General features: G+C 41.6%; 1 long non-coding RNA gene across 1 annotated transcript; it reads right to left on the bottom strand.

The window, feature by feature from the left end:
- Positions 1 to 530: 530 nt before the first annotated feature.
- LOC120395896 lies at positions 531 to 12474 on the bottom strand. Its single transcript, XR_005592877.1, has 3 exons — positions 12026 to 12474; positions 3226 to 3381; positions 531 to 1962 (listed from the first exon to the last, which is right to left on the bottom strand). It is a non-coding gene; the product is annotated as an uncharacterized LOC120395896 (long non-coding RNA).
- Between the last annotated feature and the right edge of the window lie 4231 nt (positions 12475 to 16705).

Consider the following 16705-nt stretch of genomic DNA (forward strand, 5'->3'; position numbering starts at 1 on the left):
TGAGACTGACGAGTCTGACACAGACAATAACTTGTATAAGGAGGGTTTGCAATACAGCAGATTGGAAAGATTGGATAAATGCCCTAAGAGACTGATTGAGACATGTTAGAGTTGTGTTAAAGCAAACTGAACAGTCATTAAGTACCCAGTTATATTTATAACAGTTTGTTTGATTAATAGAGCTTTAGTTTAGTGAGAAATAGAGAAAATAAATCCTCCAGGAAGTGTATGGATGCCCCACTTCCTGTACACTATGCACCTGATTGCTTTCTTGTGAGGTGTTTCATGCTGGGACAGAGAAAACAAAGGAACACAGGATACAGCAGTAGCAGGCTATAGCTAGAGAACAGCAAAAAATAAATAAATAAAAGAAATCCCTTTTATTTGTACATCCTTTATTTAATAACAGAAACTGTTTATGTTGAAGCTGATCTCTCTCATCAATAAGATACCACACTCTCCACACCTGTATCCACTATCTGGGGAATCTAGGCTCAGTTTGACAACATTCACTATCACCAAAACATCGGGTACCCAAATGGAAGTTTATGGCCATATGCAAATAATATGCAAACATGTGATTACCTAATTAAATCTTTTGCCTAAAATGTCTGACATGGAGCTGCATAAAGCTTGTAAGGTAGGCCATTGGGTAGGAGCAATGAATATTGCCCATGGGCAGTGCAGACCACATGCAACCCAGGAGAGATTGGAGCACACCAGGAGAGGGACACATTGCCCCTACACAGAGCAGGTGTCTCTGTACTCTGAAGTAGACATAATTAAAAAAAAATCAGATGTTCCTGTAAGACCTTTTCAGGGATTATGACAACCATGTGCCACTATATAAGCACATCTTAATTAGACTCTTTCAGCAGGGAGTGTGACCCTTCCAGGGACCCAAGTTTCAAACTATCAGCATCAAAGCAAAAGAAAATGAATTAGCAGGATCAGAATAACAAGTAAATATCACTGAAGCATCCTTTAACACTAATGGAAGGGCTGATAGCTGGAAAAGATCGAGCCAAAATCACTTAGCTCCGAAGGCCTCAAGGAACTGGTGTAATTTCTTAGCTCATAGCTACATGTGTGGAAAACTAAATGTACTGCTCAGTAGCAAAAGTCCCTGCCTCATAAAAAAAACAATAGAAATTGAAAAAGGAATTGCTGAAGTCAAGAGATATAAGAAAAGATTGGGGCATTGGGTATATTAAAGCGTATAGTCTGAAAGGAAATAAGGATGTAGGAAATGTCTTGATATACCAAGTTTCTATTGAATTCTATAAGAAATGGAAGTTGGCATAGTCCATTATCTAGAAATAAAACACATTTTTTGTTCAACTGCAGCCATTTTTCACAAGGTCAGAAAGACAGTCTGAAAAGAGAAATATGTACAAAAATGGGCTAGCTAAAATTACATTTTATATTTATTCATCAGTCAGATAATCATATTTGGCACATAGTTTGGCAGAGATCTGATTATCTGATAAATGGCTGATTACTGATGTAGTCAGAGGAAGATATACTGCAAAAAGAGTGCACTTCAGTTTTATTACTGCAGCTGAGCTATCATCGGGACTCACCAGTTGACTAGAGCAGGACTAGTGTTTGGATCAGAAACTTCCAAGGAAAAACTCCAGGTGCAGTAAGTTGTGGTATTGCTAAACCAGGAAGCATCTCATTTCCCTGCAACTGAACACTGAATCTGTGCTTCAGTATACTCTCAGCAGGCACTGTGCTGATGGAGATGATGCACTTCAGATGAGATGTAAACCTAAGATACTGATCACACCATGTACTTTTTTTGCAGGAATAGGAGTTAGTGCTAGTGTTTTAGCAAAAATTCCAGTTGGAATACAAATACATTGTTCCTTCCTACAGTAAATTTCCACAGTGAGTTTCATTGGATATGCCATTTTTCTTCACATCATGTCCCAATCTATTGTATACGGCTGTTGTACTCTGCAAAACATATAGACAAGTTTCTGTTTTTCAGGGTTTATTAATTTAATTGTGGGGGTTTATTCATTTATTTTTTTATCAATTTTTGATCTGTATGTAGATGTCCAAAAATCAGGGTTTTTCAGGGCTCTCTTTGTGTATACTTCTCACTACAGTAGTATATACTATAATCAGTCATTTAAAACACACTAGGAAATATTACAATGTAGTACTGTTTCAGACAGCACTAGGGAACCTTCAGTGTGCAGTACTAGGATCTATGTAAGTGTTTCTCAAACTTTTCATAGAATCTCAGGGTTGGAAGGGACCTCAGGAGGTCATCTAGTCCAACCCCCTGCTCAAAGCAGGACCAAACCCAACTAAATCATCCCAGCCAGGGCTTTGTCAAGCCTGACCTTAAAAACCTCTAAGGAAGGAGATTCCACCACCTCCCTAGGTAACCCATTCCAGTTCTTCACCACCCTACTAGTGAAAAAGTTTTTCCTAATGTCCAACCTAAACCTCCCCCCTGCAACTTGAGACCATTACTCCTTGTTCTATCATCTTCTACCACTGAGAACAGTCTAGATCCATCCTCTTTGGAACCCCCTTTCAGGTAGTTGAAAGCAGCTATCAAATCCCCCCTCATTCTTTTCTTCCACAGACTAAACAATCTCAGTTCCCTCAGCCTCTCCTCATAAGTCATGTGCTCCAGCCTCCTAATCATTTTTGTTGCCCTCCGCTGGACTCTCTCCAATCTATCCACATCCTTCTTGTAGTGTGGGGCCCCTTTGTACTGGTGACCCCTTTTGCATAGCAAGCCTTAGTACATAGCAAGCCCCTTATAAATTAAAAACATCTTTTTATATATTTAACACCATTATAAAAGCTGGATGCAAAGCGGGGTTTGGGGTGGAGGCTGACAGCTTGATTCCCATAAAATAACGTCGCAACCCCCTGAGGGGTCTCAACCCCCAGTTTGAGAACCCCTGATCTATGTGAATCAATTAATGTGCACCACATTAGTCTGCTTTAGAAATCACACTCCCATAGTCTGCATTACTACACCCAGTAGAAAAGCACTTAGATACAAGTAACCATTTCTAGTGTTTATTCAATAAATACCAATTTCTTCTTTTTTTTTTAATATTGAGATGTTTCATTGGTGTTTATCAATTAAAATAAAAAATCAGAAGCCCTAAACATATATCACATTCCACCCCAGAAGTGGCTGATTGATGGAGTGATCCCTGTATACAGATGTCAAGTTTATAAGGCACTGACCTCTTAGGATGAAGGACACTGTTAGCTTTTGCTTCTGTATCAATAAAGTAATAGTAGAGTTTAATCCAAACATTGAAATACAAATGGCCATTCACTCAAACATCCCATTTCTGTTGCTGCTTTGCCAGTTATTCTATGTGATTGTTCCTTCGCTCCCTACAATCGGTGGAGAAGGAAAAATAAATGGTTGAGACCAAACCAATACACTGAAATGCTGACCTTGATTAAAGTTGTTTGTTTACAAAGGAGAACTAAAGAGAGTGAGAAAGTTTGAAGTCAGCTGTTTTTAACCCAGCTGTTGATACTAAGAAATCAAACCCAGGTCAAATTCATCCTTGGTGTAACTCTTTTATACTCAAAAGGTTGTGTATACACTAGGATGGATTTGTTTTTGCATATTTAGGTGCTACTTCCATCTGTTCACTGTAATTTCTTAGTTGTAAATGTTTCCCCCACCCCTTCATCTTGCCTTTTTTTTTTAAATAGCTAGGCTACATTATTTTCATTACAGCTGACTAACTACTGTACATTCTGAATCATATTAAATACATGGAGTAACAAATGAAAAAGCAGCAGTGATCGGATGTAAACAAAACTATTAAGTTTGGGCATAAAATCTTTACATAGTACTCTCCAGAATTATAAAACAGAGTCATATCAGCTCTCTGAACCTTCTTGCTGTGAAAGTAGTTTTGCATTATGCTGCAGCCTCAATACCATGAGTGAAATAGGACATATTTCCTGATTGCACCTCCAGTCCAAAAATGTTTTTTTAAAAGCCTGTGTGCTAGATGAGATGGCTTTCAAATGTTCAAGGCTCTCAGTCTCCAGCAATTCAGTCTCCTCAAGTAAAGACATTCTCTGCTCCGTTCAAAGACACTGCTAACTGGAGTAGCTAGAGTGTATCACACTCTGGCCATGTAATTTCCTTCCCCCTGAGAATTAGCTATGCAGGGTGAGGGACAGAAAAGGGCCATATTTGTTTTATGCCCCTCTCACCACAAACACTGGAGGAATCGTCACCTGAGCAGTTATGACAGACTCATAACTGAGCAGCACAAAGGGAGCATAGCAGCCAGAGAATCTGGCCCTTTAAATAGAAGCTTAAAGCTAGGAGTGCTACTATCATGAAAAATAATAGTCTGGTGGCCATTATATGGGAGCCCTCATGGAGTGAGACTGAAGTGGAGGAAAGAATTAGAGCTGTAATGGAGGTACAACGTATCCTCCTCTCCTAAAGATATAAAGACCCCTCAAGTTACAGGTTGTGGTACAAGTTGTCACACAATCTCAGAACACTACTGGCAAAGTAAATACACAGTAACCTGCCTGTTGTGCAGTTCCTATGCAGTTAATCTTCTCTATAGCAAGTCAGGAGACTTCTGTTTTGTGGGAAATTCTGACTTTCAATTTTGTTGTTCTAATCAGAACAAAAAGTTGAAATTTTGAAATTTTCCCTGGAATGAAAATTTTTAAAAATTTCAATTTGGGTTTGTCAAAATGTTTTCTTTCAATATTGGTGTGACTTTTGGATAAGGTGAAAACATTAAATATATACATAGCTATAACATTAATATTTTAATAAAAAGTCAAAACAAAATCCTTTTACCTTATTAAAACAAGACATTTCAATATTTCCTATAAAATTCATCAGAACTGACACATTCATGTGAAATATTTTGATTTTTGTGAAATCGCATTTTCTGATGAAAAACTGTTGCACTGGAAATTTTTCAACCAGCTCTAGTCTTCATGCCATCCATCCAGACTAGGTACACCTATGATAGCCAAAATTTTGGCTAGGGGCTCTCAAGAAAAATTTGAAAACCTCAAAATCTGAATTTTTCCCTTTTGTGATTGCGTGTTAGCAATCTGCACATGGGGGCAAAACAAATTATGTGAATAATTGCTCTCAACTAGGAGATCCTGTTTCTGAGAAAAATCTTGATATTAATGTCTATGGGCTAAATTGTATTTTTAGGGCACAGCCTTGAAGAAAGTGTGATATGTAACCTCTCCAGAGTAGTCCCTGGAAGCACTGTGACTTGGGGTATGGCTACACGGCAAAAGAAAGAATCAAGGAGCTCTGTGCTATAAGGCTAAAAATAGTGTAGACATTTGGGTCGGACTGGAGCCTGGGCTCTGAAACCTGATGAAGAGGAGGATCTCGGCGTCTGGGTTCCAGCGTGAGCCCAAACATCTACTCTGGTCTTTTTAGCTCCATAGAGCGAATCCCACAAGCCCGAGTCAGTTGTCCTGGTCTCTGAGACTCGCTGCCATGGATCTTTTTCTGCAGCATAGATGTACCCTTTGGAGAAGGGAGCAATAGCTGAAGGCCTACACCAGCAGCCAATTACAACGCTCTGTGCAGTTGCTTTCCCATGCTTGCCAGTGTGTTTAGGGGAGGAATCAAGACTCTGACAATTCTCTGCCCCTTCCCACCCATCTGTTCTTCTGGGGAGTAAGTAGGCTTAAAGAGCCAAGGTCTGGGTAGCCCATTTAGAAGGGGGTTCTTGTTGCCATTATTCCCCTGTACATGCACCTACCCAAAGTCACAATCTTGTCCTATGTTTTACATTAATTATGTTATTTTTAGTGCTTCCCATTCAGCCAAGATGCTGGGTTACTGCCTCCTAAAATGATAATAAATCTTAATTAAGATCTAGATGTACTATATAGAAACCAAACAAAATACTTTAAAAAAAATCTAAGAACTATTTTTGCTATAAAGGAAAAAATTTAGTAAATCAAGTATCACTACTGATTAGTGAAGTCCTACCATCTGGAGTTCACAGAGTAGCATCTGGTGTTGCAAAGGTTTTAATAAATATATGTTGAATCTATAAAAAGAAAACCAGAGTACTAGTTCTACACAAACATTTTATACCAGAGGGTCTTTCCAAGAGATATGCTCCAGCTCAACCAAAAGTTATTGGCTTTATGCAGGAATCACTAAGTGAAATTTATGACCTGTGTTGTTCTAAAGGTCAGACTAGACCATCATAATGGTCCCTAGTGTCCTTAAAATATATGACTCATGTCATTATATTGATTGTATAACACCATTATAGACACAGTTATAATTAAGGACTTGTCAGTAAATTTGATTAGAATCCTTGCTATGGTCTCTCCTACCAATAATCCATAGACTAGACTTGCTGGCTATTTATTTAAGTTGGCATTTTCTAAAAAAACTAAATGAATTGGGCACCCAACTCCTATTGAAATCCCCAGGCATATTTATTTGGATTTATTAAACAAAACAACAAGAGGCACCTAGTTTGATAATGCAATCAAATAATCATGAATCAAAAATAAAACCAATCAATTCCTCTAATTTACCTAGGCATTCTCTCTGAAATCCCCTAGAAATAGTTTCTGTTCTTCAGCAACATTCTTAAAAATAACTGCCCTGTACAATATGCATTGACTTGGTAGACCAGGTACCATTAGAATTGATCACTGCAATGATCCATAGATTAAAACTTCCCTTAATACACAGTGGTACAATATTATGTCAATGATCCATGAATTATATATGACTGAGATCGGAGAAGATACATTTTTAATGGAAGAAGTGCATCAATTCTACTGATGATACCAGTTGTATGTGATCAGTTCTTGTACAAGTATTTAGTAAATAAGTAAATTCCCTCAGTACTTACATGAATAAACACATCTTCTGTGATTTCAGCATGCATATAAGCACCTATAAGACCTCAATTTTCCTTGGAGTCGTGAATATATCTTCCCAGCGTGTCATTTTATATAAGAGATACATGCAAGAATATCATGACAGCCATCCAAGCACAATTTTTTCCTGAATAATGTGAACCAAAGTTTTGCTCTGTATTTCAAGTGACATGCACAATAATTCTTTAATAGCCTTAAAATAAAAAATAAAATAAAATAAAAGTTTTATGTGAACCATCAATCTTTTATATTTTCTCATAACAGGAAGTTCAGACTTATGCTGTGGCTTGGATTTAACAATGCATGTGCCACAAGTTTCTTTCCTCTTTATGAAGGTTTTCCTTTTATTCCTCCTCCTCCCTTTCATTTGTCATCTTCTTCCCCTACTCTTTTCTTCCATATTCCCAGATATTTTCCCCTTCTTTTCAGTATGAATATAATTTACACTTATAGGCTCAGTTCATCCTGAAGAGTCCAAAAGCAGTTTGCAAGCTTAACCACACAGTACACACAGGCATAAACTCTATTATCTGCCAAAATTCCACCACCTCTGGGTTAAAATATGGGTTAACAACCAGTAGTTTAGGGGCCTGTTTTATTGTTGAAGTCAATGGCTTCAGTGCAGGATTAGGCCTGAGGACAGAAAGTGTAGACTATGTTTCTAACTGAATTTAGATGGGAATTTTTCAGTAATGCAGATGTAATTACCCAAATTGGAATTTGGCCAGGACATGAGAATTAACACTCACGAAAAGTACCAGAAAGTCATTCTGACAAGTAGTCAGAATCACCTTTTCATATGTCATCCAAAAGATGGAAGACAGATCAGCAGAAATGAAGTGCAATTCATCAGAATTTTCTGGCACCGAACAGGTCCTAGAACATTTGTGGTAGTTATATTTTGTAGCTGATGAGAGTCCAAAGGAAAATTCTCTGCTACCATGGTGGTTTTCTTGTTATGGGGGATTTCTGTGTACAAAAGGAAACAGATATAATTCCTCACTTGTTTCTAATAAAATGTTTTCCTTAACCCCAGGCCATTTCTTGCTTCCTGAAAAGAAAAACATTTACACCTCTAGCATCATTTTAATCTTTTCCATGGCTTTTCCTATATACCATGTTTCACTTCTCTGTAGTGTTGTTGTAGCTGTGTTGGTGCCAGGATATTAGAGAGACAAGGTGGGTGAGGTAATATTTTTTTTGGACCAACTTCTGTTGGTGAGAGAGACAAGCTTTCAATCTTACACAGAGGTCTTCCTCAGGTCTGGAAAATGTACTCAAAATGTCACAGCTAAATACAAAGTGGAACAGATTGTTTAGCGTAGACTTAACACATATTTCAAGGGATCATTCAAGGTGAAGTGGCCCCTCTTGTCACAGGGGGGAAAAAAGGGAGATGGAGGGATTGTTGGTGGTTTACAGATTGTTGTAATAAGCCATCAATCCAGTGTGTCTATTCAGTTCATGATTTTTATTATCCAGGAAAGTTACAAATTGACGCTCCCAGGCTCCATTTTTGAAGGTGTGCAAATTTCCTTTGACAATGAGGACTGAGAGGTCAGATATAGAGTGATCTATGTGTGTGTTCACCCACAGGTGATCTGGTGTTTTTAATCTTTTATCATTTTCCTGTGTGAGTTCATTTGAGAGCATAACGATTGTCTGGTTTCAACCATATAGTTGTTTTGGGGACATTTAGGTGCACTGGATGAGGTACACCATGTGTTGTGATAGGCATGTGTAGGACTCATGGATCTTGCAAAGTGAAAAGATTGAAATCTTTCCTCTACTCCTCCTCTGGCCTTCAAACAACTGCCCAGTCTCTCGAAGCTCATCATAAGATGCAAGCTCCCCACAGACCTGGAAACGCCAACTCAAACCGGCACCAGACACTGCCAGAACAGGTGAAAAACCTGCAGACAAACACCCCCCACCAACTCCTTTCAAGATCCATGGGTCCTAGACTGCCTATCACAATTTGTGGTGTATTTCATCCAGTGCACTAAATTTGTAAACCGCCAACACCCCCTTGCCCAAGCTCCCTTTCCCCTCTCCTTTCCTTCCTTTCTCCCTGTGACGGAGTGGTGTTATGGGCTACTTGACCCTAGATGGTCTCTTGAAATCTGTGTTAACTACTTATGCTAAACAATGTGTTTCACCTTGTATTTAGCTGTGACACTCTGAGTACATTTGCCAGACCTGAAGAGCTCTGTGTAAATTCGACAGCTTGTCAAATCGCTTACCAACAAAAGTTGGTCCAATAAATGATATTAACTCACCCACCTTGTCAGACTCTTCTTCTGATTCTTTTTGCTTTGATCTATCAGTTTTATTATTCCTTGCGCAGCTGGCAGAGAGTTTTTCTTCTTTGTAAGAGAATGGACCATCCCTGGCCTTATGCCCAAAGCTGTTACTTGTCAGTGCCCTTTCTTCCATCTTTCTACAACAAATCTTACAAAAACTAAAACATGACAACAGCTTTTGTGTCAGCAGATGGAGTTCCCACCCTACTTGAATGAAAGATACTCACACTGGGTCATAGCCTCAGGTGGTGTAAATTGTCATATCTTTGTTTATAATTTACACCATTTTATGTCCTCCTGTATTTAGTGCAAAGTATTCATTTGTATTTGAGTTATTCATAAATAATCTGTCAGCCTAAATTTTCTTCCCAGACTTTTTTCCTAAGGTTTCTCCATCTCATACTCTAATTCACTCCAGCTAAAGAATCATTCCCATCCTTATGGTTTCGTTAATTAACTGTAAGTGCTACTCTTGCCACAATGTGTCAGTAGGAATCCATCAGCAGTTCCCTGCTGGATCCAACACATGCAACCAGTACAAGTCAATAAAAAAGCGCTGCCACCCAGCTTGTTACACCATTCATGTATTACAGCTCATCAACATTTTCCTAATTACAATCAAGTGTTGGCAAATCTTTTCCAATTTTTTTTTCTGACCAGCTCTACAATACACACTGCTCAGTACTGATCATTTGCAGTACAGCTGTCACCCAGAAGAAGGCCATGATCAGAAAGCTTTGTCAATCCCTCCACAAACTGAAGTGGAGAAGGAGATAACAGAGCTATCTGTGGTTAATATGAGGAATGAACAAATACTTTCCTTGGGTTTCTCTCAAGACTGAATGCATCTGGGGATTCAAATCTGAAGCATCTTCACCACTACAAGTTTCAATGATTCAGTTTTGAGGCTCCTGCCTTAGCCCATCTTTAATCGCAAAAAGAGTTGTGTGGATGTGTTGAGGACTGTAATGGGGCCGGGGGGGCTGTTGTGCCCCTGCGTATCCAGCCCCTTGGCCCTGCTCCTCACAGACTCAGGGACACTCCAAGCTGGTGCAACTCCTGTACTCTTTATTTGTGTCCGTTTCCCACCATATACAGGCTATCTACAATGGCTTGGCCTAACATAGGCCTGGTCAGCAACAGAGTACCAGGCTTCTACTTCTCCCTGAGCCTCCCTTCCCTCCTGGTCTCTGCACCCCTTTTCTCACTTCCTCCCAGCCTTATAGCTCCTGCCTAATGAGGCTGGCAGGTGCAGTCAGTGATTAGGCAAATCTAGGCTATTTACCCAGCCCCAATCAGGGGAAAGGGATTGGGGCTGGAGTGGCAGGAGCTGATTGAGGCTTCCCCAGCAGCGCCCTGTCACACACCTCCTCCATAAGCAACCACCAGGAGGGCTTGATCCGGACCCTTCTCCCCCCCGTCTGGCATGTTGCTCTGGGGACGCCTACTGGGAGGTCTTGGGGGTCTTCCTCACTGGAGTGGTCCATGCCCCAACCACAAAAGGTACACTAGGTAGGGGGTGGCCTGCCCCACAGGTCTATGGCTACCCACAGGTCCTCACACCAGTCGCAGCCTGTCGGTCACCCTCCCAGCTGCTTCCCCCCCTTTTTTTGTCTGGTAGGGGAGCCAGGTGGGTCTGTATCTCACCCTGGCTGCCCAGGGCCTCTGGTGCAGCCCCTGGCCTAGGGGGTCTGGCTGTCTCTGGGTCTGGCTGTCACTGGGATCAGGGGGACATAGGGGCTTCCCCTCTCTTCAAAGGGGTCTCTGCCCTTTTTCTGCCAATGCATCCCCTGCTACCACCTCCTTTCCTCTTTGCAAAGGGGCCCCAATCTGTCCCCAGTATCACGGGGTATGGCAACCCCTCTATCATCCCTACTCGTCAGGCAAACTGGTCCCCAACCTCCAATCCCCATGGATGCACTTAAGCATCATTCTTGCTCCAGGGATCAACCACTGAGGCTTCACCAGCCTCCTTTAAATGAGGGAGCGGGCCGAGGCCATGTCCACTAAGACCCTCTGGGGCTTTTCACACCTGCACAGGAATGGTGGCCGGTCCTCGCCCCTGCTTCCTCCCTCCACCATATGTCCAGTCACAGAATTCGGCTAGCCCACACTCCATTTCTGGGCAATCTCTGCATTTGTGTCCTGACCACCCACATCACCAGCAGGCCAACTGGCCTGGGCAACTAGGGTCTCCCTTAACCTCCTTTTTTTCTGGGTTCCTCCTGGGGCAGGAGGGGAGCGGGAGGGTGTCTTGAAATTTCTTCCCTGAGTCCAGGTCCCGGCCTGTCCACCTGTCCCTTCAAAGAAAATCCACCTCGGCGTATTCCTCAGCCAGTTTAACCGTGGCCTCCACCGTACCTGGCTGGTGCCGCCAGACCCAGACTCATTTTCTGGGAGGTCCTGCACAAATTGCTCTAGAATCCCCCTGTCCATTATCTCTCCCACTGTCTGGGTGTCTGGCCTTAATCACCATGTGGCCCAGTCAGTAAGTTTTGGGCAAAAGCGTGGAACTGCAAACCCTGCATCCACTGGGCCACTTTTGCCTGTACTTCTCTGCAGACAGTGCCATCCGGTACGGACTGCCACCTTCATGGCCTCAATTTTTAGCCTGTTCATTACTTAGGGCCATGTAGGTCACCCGCGCCTCTCTGGCCAGTCTTAGGGCCAGGGTCACCTTGTCCCATCCGGCGCCCATGGCTACCCATTCAAAAAGTACATAGGAAGGTGTTGAGGTCGTCTGGGCCCATTTTACAGAGTCCCAGACCTGGCATGCCATTGCCATCACCTCCCAGGGGACTCACCAACTGGTGCAGGAGCTGCTGTTGTACACTGGCCTGCTTCTGGATGAATTCCTGGAGGATCTTTTGTTGCTCAGCCTGCCAGGTGAGTAAGGCCTATCTTGGCCTGGTGGGACTGCTGGAAAACCTGGAGGGTCTTTTGCAGCTCTCCCTGCTGCTTAGCAAGCCATTGCATAGTGCCCTCCATGCTCAGGTTCCCACTTCCTGGCAGGGGCTTCAGATCCCGGATAAGCCCCCACGTGTAATGGGAGGCTCATTGCACCCCTGCATACCCAGCCCCTTTGCTCCACTCCTGACAGACTCAGGGACACTCCAAGCTGGTGCAATTCCTGTGCTCTTTGTGTCCATTTCCCACCATCAGTTTCCTATTATATACAGGCTATCTACAATGGCTTGGCCTAACACAGGCTTGGTCAGCAACAGAGTAGCAGGCTTCTACCTCTCCCTGAGCCTCCCCCTTCCCTCCTGGTCTCTGCACCCCTTTTCACTCACTTCCTCCCAGCCTTATAGCTCCTGCCTAATGAGGCTGGCAGGTGCAGTCAGTGATTACGCAAACCTAGGCTATTTACACAGCCCCAATCCATTTCCCCAAATCCCTAGCAGCACCCTGCCACAAGGACACAGAGCCATTCAGTAATTAACAATTACTAGAAGTTAATAGTACTTTTCATCTGTACATTTCAGAGAATTTCTTGAAGTTGGATAAGCAACACTATCCCAACTTCTCAGAACTTTGTTTTTTCTAGCTGTAAGGTCAAATGACTTGCCCAAGGTGACAGATCAAGTTAGTGGCAACAGAGCTGGGAGGAGAACCAGGTGTCCTGATTCCTAGTCTGGCTAGGTATTTTCAAAATGAGAGCTCAGGCTCTGCTGCCTATCCTTTCACTGTTATCATTTCCCTCCTAAAACAATGCTGTCATCTTGATTTCTCTTCATATGACCCATATATCCTTCCAAAGCAATATGGCCTCTTGGAGAGCTCCAAGAAGTGATCCTTACAACACACTGATTCGAACAAGGACATTATGGTGTATTTGGCTCACCACATGATACAGTAGATTTAGTTTTAGATTGCTTTGATTAACTGCTTTCAGAACAATTGTTTCTTCTTGTCATATGCACTGAAATGAATACAAGGGCTCCATTTCCATTGTGTTTCTTAGATTTACCCCAGAAAATGGCAGTGCCCATAAGAAACTTGTCAGACATTATTTAAAGTGCTGTGCGCAGGGTTGTTCACCTATGGCCTAGGTTTACCAAAATCCATGGAAAGTTTCCATGTAATTTCAATGGGCTTTTGGATCAAACTGATAGTTTGAATACAGAAATCCTTGGAACTGAAGACATGAAGTGGAGAACTATGAGGTAGGATAAAGGGTATTCTTAGGACATGCTTAGAGACAGAAGGATGGTGAGAGAAAAGTCTAATCATGTTAATTTCCCGCAAAAGATTCCTGTTGCAGAAAAGTCTGTGCAAATTCCCCTGGATCCATTTGAGGACATAGAAATATAAAGGAAGAAAGGGTTTACTTCTAGCGGTTGATAATGTCACTACTGGAAATGAAAAGAACTAAAAGGAACCATATACATGCATTTAGGTTAGTCTTCAGAAAAATATTCTTCAAAATAAGTGAAATTTTCAGATATGTGGAATGACCTGCAAGGTCTGATTGTTGCACTATCACTAGGGGTGTTTAAGAATGGGGCAGAAAAATGATTTGTGGGAAATCCTGTTCCATCCAGGGGACTGGAATAGATGACAGATGGGTTTTCTAGGATTCTTGCCTAGGATTCCCACTGACCACTTTGATGAACAACTTCAGATATGTCTAACCTCTCACAGAGCAGCCACTCTTTCTTCCCTAGTAAGGTATCTTCTAGGCAGACTATTTTTATTAGCATTCTATGGGTCTTGCCAAAACTAGTAACATGGGAACAGTGAGTGCTTATTGCTCGTCTCTTGAAAAGGCTGAAATGGAATAAGAGTATATTATGAGCTGAACTGATTCTGTTCAAATTGGAATAGATGGATTGATCTGTACTTTCATAAAGAGCCACACTGAAGCTTATGTTCTCTTATATTTGGTTAACTTATGTAAGTTATTAGTGAACTGTTATTTCCACTCTATTGTCTGCTATGAACTTATCTAATGAGATCTCCAATGACACCTTACTTCACCTTTGTTAAGTATCTTTCTCTGGCTTCAGCCTCTTCATTGAAACCAACTTTCTTTACCATTCTAAAGCATTCTAATTACAGGACATCAAAAACTGCAGCATTCATTATATTTCTATTTCTTCTAGGTAGATAATGATTATAACCAAAAATTTGTGCATCCTCCCTCCCCCATCAGAGAAGATATAGATTCCTTGGCAGAAAGTACTGATGAAGGCTTGTTTCAACATCTTAAATTATTTTTTTGCTCTACAGCAACCATTTATGTGGGATAGCAGGGCTGCTTCAACAGGAACCCAAGAATATTGTTTAGGCCAGTGGCAAATGGTAGGCTGGATACTTCCAATTTTATTAAAAACTTTGAGTAAATATGTACTGTAGCTGTATGGTACCAAAGAGATCCAACAAACAGTAGCCCTGTATGAAGCAAAAGGAATTTGCCACCCCTCTGATTTTATTAATGCCCAGTCACTGATAACCTCTTCATTTAGTCATGCACCCATGCATTAATTTAATGTTCTCCAAACAAGACAACATTGGAAAATCAAATCTAACATTTGAATTCTTTTTAAAACATCTAACATTCTTCATATTGGACAAAATTGGAAAAAATAAAGAGATCCTCAATAATATTATTTTGTTATAAAGATCTAGGGTACACTTATTAAAGAGCAACTTGGAGATTTTTTTTTAAAAGGGTCCTAATCTTCTTTCATATGCATCACTCAGTCATATCTAGATTGTTCAGCCATCTAATTGCTGCATCATTGAGTGTAACAAGGTGTTGCAATGCACTCCCCAATCATCTAACTGTGTACTCCTTCACCACGTTTGACCCTCTGCATTGCTGCCTTACAGTCACACTGTGAAGATTGGATTAAACCAAATTTCTGTATTGTGGTAGCCACTCTGGCCATTCCAGTCAGATGTCTGTTAAGCCTACTCTGGGATCTATGTTCCAGCTTGCAGACAAGGAGGTCTAAGTTAGGGCCTCTGAAATTCATCAATGTGCCTGTCTTTCTATCCCACAGTTTCTGCCACTTTGCGATGACATAGCTGTTGGGCCATTGTTCATCTGAGATTGGTGAGTCAGGATCCCCACTGACACAGCAGTGAGTCTTCTACCACTGCTAGGGCCCCAGGCTGGGATGCAGTGGGCTGCGTCCCCCCGCCACCCAACATCTTCCTAGGCCCCTCTGAGCCAAGAGCCTGGGCTGGTAGTTTACCTGCATTTGCTCAGCCTTGCCTGAGCCATTGACTTTATGCTGCCCCACCCTGACCTAGGGCCTGGGCCTGCTAATTATAACTGTGCTCAACTCCTGCCTGAGGACCTGAGCCCTGGACTCACTATTGCCCACTGACCACAGGCAGGGAGTGAATAACTGTCTGTGTTTGCCTCTACTGCTGCCGTGGTGAGAGACTCCTGCAGCTAGACTAATTCCCCGTCAACAACTGGAAGGAAGTACCGAGGTGGTATGGTCCCCTGCCTCGCCCCAGAGAGGGACATGCCCTGGCCAAACCCCTCTACACATGGACAAGTCACTTCAGCTTTCCGTGCCTCAGTTTCCTTATCCATAAAATGGTGATAAACATTATCAACCATTGCAAAGCACCTTGAGCATTATGAATGAAAAAGCCCTCTATACATGCTAAGTATCATTGTTTTAGTGTTAATACACTGTACTTATGGGCTGTCTCTAATAAATATCTTTTCCTTTTTGTGCAGTCATTTGGGGTCTGATTTGCATTTACTCAGTAGCTTAAAATTTAATGAACAGATAAAAATAAACTTGCACACAATTATTTTAATAGGCTTCATTAGACAGAATTTCAGCCTTGATGATTGCTGAAAACAGGTTTATCAATCCCTAATTGCAAATGTAGCCTGTTCTGACACTAGTCACAGCCTTTAAAGTATGCACCCATTTTGGGTCTAATATAATTAAATCTTGTTGTATAGACATGTATTCTAATACACATGCCGTTCATTATAATTGTATTGCTTTATTATTTTAGTGTTAATGATCATTTGGTACTCCAGTAGCCCCAACCAAAATCAGGGCCCCATTGGCACTGGATATACAACCAGTAAAAGACAGCTGCTCTGAAGAGCTTACTATTTAAATAGAAAAGACAGAAAGAAAAGGAGAAAGGGTTACAACCTACAAGCAGAAGTTTGGGAAACAAGCCAAGTTTAGACTAAATGATGTCAATGGGGCTCTGTGTGGGTCCTTCCACACAGTTCTCAGGGTGTATAGCAGGTCAGACTTAGACCTGTTACAAGCGTTTCCTGGCATGTCAAATATCTTGACCATTTTAGGTTACTGACTCATACAAGCTTATTGATTAGGTGACACTCAAGAAATCAGTAGCTGATCCAGGCATAGAACTCAGATCGCCTTACTCCCAGTACAGTGTCTTAATAAAAATATCCTTTTTTGCCCCCTATGCAGGTAGAAGTACTGTACTTGTCTGTAACAAACATCTTCCCTGATGAGTCCTTTTTT

This window comes from Mauremys reevesii, linkage group 1 (assembly GCF_016161935.1).
Source record: "Mauremys reevesii isolate NIE-2019 linkage group 1, ASM1616193v1, whole genome shotgun sequence".
Taxonomy (NCBI): Eukaryota; Metazoa; Chordata; order Testudines; family Geoemydidae; genus Mauremys; species Mauremys reevesii.